Source organism: Miscanthus floridulus, chromosome 4 (assembly GCF_019320115.1).
Source record: "Miscanthus floridulus cultivar M001 chromosome 4, ASM1932011v1, whole genome shotgun sequence".
NCBI classification, from domain to species: Eukaryota; Viridiplantae; Streptophyta; class Magnoliopsida; order Poales; family Poaceae; genus Miscanthus; species Miscanthus floridulus.
In genome coordinates this window covers 6444416-6449656 of record NC_089583.1, presented here as the reverse complement: position 1 = coordinate 6449656, position 5241 = coordinate 6444416, and positions in this window count along the sequence as shown.

Below are 5241 nucleotides of genomic sequence, written 5' to 3'. Positions count from 1 at the left end.
TCTTCGTCACCTTGCCTTTCACATCAGTAGGCAAGCGAGGTGGAGCCCTTGGATCCTCATCACCTGGACCACCTCCAGTGTTCTTGACACATGCCATCTAAAATGATCTGCTGCCTTGGATAAGAAATAGCTGTCACTGACACTTCCAAGGCTTAACCTCAATCCATACTCGCAAGCTTGGCCCTGAGTTGACTGACAACTACCAAAGTGACCTTAGAAACACTGACTCGCTGTATGATGGAATAGATTGGATATATGAATAATTTCAATATACATCTAGAGATATGAAACCCTAAGAAACAAGCAATAGATGTGAAATTTGAAGCGAGGGCTTGCTACCTAACGAACCGGCAAATTGACGAGAAGAGGAATGAATCGGGGAACCACTGGATCGGCAATGTGAGGCTAGGGTTGGCAATGCATAGTGGATTGATAGCACTATTGGGGTAGTGATGAGGTATGGCGACGCTAGGGCATGGGTGCGTAGTTGCTAGCGCGGTGGTGGTGCTGTGGCAGGGCACGGTGGTGCGAGAGTCGGCACGGGCACAACGTGAGCAGGGCACAACAGTGAGACAGTGGGCAAACAGTGCGGGAGCGGTGTGGGTGTAAGCAGCAACGCTGATGCGGGGAGGTTATAACATCCCGGCACAAGGCTTAATAGGATTAATATGATACTCATACCAATAAGTTGTAACTTCTTTTCTAGAAGCCTATCTCTAAAGAACTCTGAGGTTAAGCGTGCTTGGTCTAGAGCAATTTTAGGATGGGTGACCGACTGGGAAGTCTTTCTTAGGTGCGCATGAGTGAGGACAAAGTGCATAGAAAAGACTTATGTGGGTCTATGAGGGCAGTCTATGTCCTAGAAAAGCTGCTAGATGTAAGCGGGCCTGGCCTTATAGAGGTGGGACATTATAGAATGGTATCAAAGCCAACTCTCGTGGTTTTACAGGCGCATGTGTCATAGTTGCGCAGGCATGGTGCGCATGGCTGGAGTGGTCCTAGAGTGGTCACACAGTATGGCACATGCGCTGGCACTAGACACACGAATATGGCCAAGAGGGGACGTTCCTGGCTTGGGATTGACCGACGAGGATGTCGGTCTCTTAAGGGGGTGAGGATGTAACATCCCAGCCTAGGGCTTAATAGGATTAATAGGATACTCATACCAACAAGTTGCAACTTCTTTTTCGGAAGCCTATCTCTAAAGAACTCTGAGGTTAAGCGTGCTTGGTCTAGAGAAATTTCAGGATGGATGACCGACCGGGAAGTCCTTCCTAGGTGCGTATGAGTGAGGACAAAGTGCGCAGAAAAGACTTATGTGGGTCTGTGAGGGCAGTCTATATCCTAGAAAAGCTACCAGATATAAGCGGGCCCGGCCTTATAGAGGCGGGACGTTACAGAGGTGTAGTGCGGGCGCGACGGAGCAGCACGGTGGCGTTGGAGACGGCGGCTCGGGCAATGCAGCGCAGCTAGGGCATGGGAGCATGGGCGATGTCGGCATGGCATGGTTGTAGGATGGAGATTAGGTCACGGCGCGATGAGGCCGTAGGATGGAGATTAGGTCCCAGATGGAATAGAAAAGGAAACTGATAAGAGTTGGAAACCCGCACATTTTCTACTGATCGAACGCTCCAGTGGCAACGACCGGACGCTGCCACCCAGAGTCCGGTCGACTCCAGAGAGGTCCAAATCCCCTGGAGTCATGACCAGACGCGTCCGATCACAACTGACCAGACACAGCCAGAGTCCGATCGATCCTATCTTCATCTTCTTCGCTTGATCGGACATAGGATCACCTTCTGATCGGACACAGGGAGAACACTGTTCTAGCGTCCAGTCACTCCTTCGTAGCAACGGTTCACCTCCTATGAACTGACCGGACGTAGGGGAGCAGAGTTCGGTCTGGCGTCTGGTCACTCTTTTTTAACAAATCTTCAAAGTTCCTTCGTGCTGCATGTTCCCAATCAAGTCCCAACTTCAATAAGACCCAGATAAATACCAATTAGGACTGATGTGAGTGACCTCTCTCAAATCCTCAAAAATTTTAAAATATTTTGCCTTAGGCTATAATTCTTTTTAAGAAAATAGGCAATAAAAGGGTGATTGAAGAGAAACGACAAAACAATATTCATGCATATGCAATTCAATACTTGAAAGTAATTCTAGTTGCATGTCAAGTTTGATCCAAGGTTAAGCTTCTTCACACGCTTTTCGGCGGTTATCTTAACCATGTTAGACAAGCCCTAAGTGCATTACCATAAAGTAAACATGTTGTATATTACAATGCAATGCAAGGGACAACACAAGCTCATTTTCTAGTGAAGTTGCTAAAATCAAGCACATTGAGCTTATTCCTCAACCGACAAAATGTTGCCTCATCTAGTGGTTTAGTGAAGATATCCGTCAATTGATCCTCGGTCCTTACACCTTCTAATGATATATCATTCTTAGCAACATGATCTCTAAGAAAGTGATGGCGGATATCTACGTGCTTGGTGCGAGAGTGTTGAACCGGATTATTAGCAAGTTTTACCGCACTCTCATTGTCACACAAAAGAGGTACCTTTTCTAGAACTATACCATAGTCTAGCAAAGTTTGCTTTATGTAAAGTATTTGTGCACAACAAGCATTCGCGGCAATGTATTATGCTTCAGCGGTGGACAAAGCCACACTATTTTGTTTCTTGGAGGACCAAGACACAAGTGATCTACCAAGCAAATGGCACCCTCTGAATGTGCTTTTTCTATCAATTTTACAACCAACATAATCCGAATCAGAATAGCCAACTAATTCAAATATAGCTCCTTTGGGATACCAAAGGCCAATGCTTGGTGTGTGCTTAAGATACCTAAGGATTCTTTTAACAGCAATCAAGTGAGCTTCCTTAGGATTAGCTTGAAATATAGCACACATATACACACTAAACATGATGTCGGGCCTAGATGCGGTTAAATATAACAATCTACCAATCATAGAGTGGTAGAGAGTTTGATCAACTGTGTTACCTCCCACATCTAGGTTGAGATGTCCATTAGTTGTCATTGGTGTCTTGATTGGCTTACATCCATCCATTTTAAATCTCTTGAGAAGATCATTAGTATATTTCTCTTGAGAGATGAAAATCCTTTCTCTCATTTGCTTGACTTGAAAACCAAGAAAGAATATAAGCTCTCCAATCATTGACATCTCAAACTCCTTCGACATCAATTCACCAAACTCTTTCAAAGAATCTTCATTTGATGATCCAAAGATGATATCATCAACATATACTTGACAAATAAAGATATATCCATCAAGCTTCTTGGTAAATAGTGTGGTGTCAACCTTCCCAATAGTGAAGCCCTACTCAATGAGGAAATCCCGAAGACGCTCATACCAGGCTCTTGGGGCTTGGTTAAGCCCATATAGCGCCTTGGACAACCTATAAACATGATTAGGATATCTCGGGTCTTCAAACCCGGGAGGTTGATCCACGTAGACTAGTTTATTTATAAAGCCATTTAAAAATGCACTTTTCACATCCATTTGATATAGTTTCATTTCATGATGTGATGCATATGAAAGGAGGATACGAATGGCTTCTAGTCTTGGAACCGGTGCAAAGGTCTCTCTAAAATCCAACCCTTCAACTTGAGAGAACCCCTTTGTAACTAATCTTGCCTTGTTCCTCACAACAATGCCTTGATCATCTTGCTTGTTGCAAAACACCCACTTTGTTCCAATGACTTTTGCACCTTATGGTTGCTCTTCAAGAGTCCAAACTTCATTATGGGTGAAGTTGTTCAACTCTTCATGCATGACATTTATCCAATCCGGATCTTGAAAAGCTTCTTCTACCTTAGTAGGCTCAAAGCAAGAGACAAAAGAGTGATATTCAATAAACAAAGCAAGCTTTTGAGAGCGAGTCATTACTCCCTTTGATGGACTCCCTATGATGAGATCTTGTGGATGGGCTTGTAGTAGAGGTGAATTTCTTCTATAAACCACTTGAGGGGGAGCTTATGGAGCATCAATATCATGTGCTTGTGTCATCATTTGCTCATGGGAGACATGAGTGCCTTTATTTTCTACTTTCCCATCTTTATCACCATCTTGTGGCACATTTGATGAAGAAGGTGGATTGATCACTTGTACATCATCTTTATCATCATTAGGCTTAATGTTTCCATCTAGAATATTCTTCATGGCCTCCCTTAATGGTTCATCACCTACATCATCAAGATTCTCATATGCTCCTTGGGAGCCATTAGATTCATCAAATTCCACATCATATATTTCTTCAACCAAGCTGGTGGCATGATTAAATACTCTATATGCTTTGGACTTTGATGAGTAACCAACAAAAAAACCAATATCACAACATCTTTGAAACTTCCCTAGGTGTTGCCGCTTCTTGTAGATGTAGCATTTGCATCCAAACACCCTAAAGAAAGAGATGTGGCTTCTTCCCATTGAGCAACTCATAAGGTGTCTTGCCAAGAAACTTTTGAAGGAATAGGCGGTTGGATGCATATCATGCGGTGTTGATAGCTTCCAACCATAGAGCTTCGGGAGTGTTGTACTCATCAAGCATTGTTCTTACTAGTGTGATCAATGTCTGGTTCTTTCTCTCAACTACACCATTTTGTTGAGGAGTATATGTTACGGAGACCACATGCTTGATTCCAACTTCATCACAATAGGCTTCAATGTTTGTGTTGTCAAATTATTTCCCATTGTCGCTTCTAATCTTCTTGAGCTTCACTTCAAACTCATTTTGTGCTCTCTTGGCAAACTTCTTGAAGCATGATGCAACTTCGGATTTATCATGTAGGAAGAACACCCATGTGTATCTTGAGTAGTCATCAACAATCACAAGACAATAAAGATTTTCTCCCAAACTCTTGTATGTTGTTGGTCCAAATAAGTCCATATGAAGGAGCTCTAGCACTCTTGTGGTTGACATGAAAGCTTTTGTAGGATGAGTGTTTGCAACTTGTTTGCCGGCTTGACATGCACTACAAAGCTTGTCCTTCTCAAACTTCACATCCTTCAACCCTCTCACCAACTCATTCTTCATTAGCTTCTTGAGTGAGCTCATCCCAATATGAGCAAGTCTTCTATGCCATAGCTACCCAAGTATTGTTTTGGTGAATAGGCATGTCTTCAAGTTAGCATCTTTGGAGGTGAAATCCACTAGATATAGGTTGTTGTATCTAAATCCTTTGAATATCACTTGATCTTCATCCTTCTTAGATACA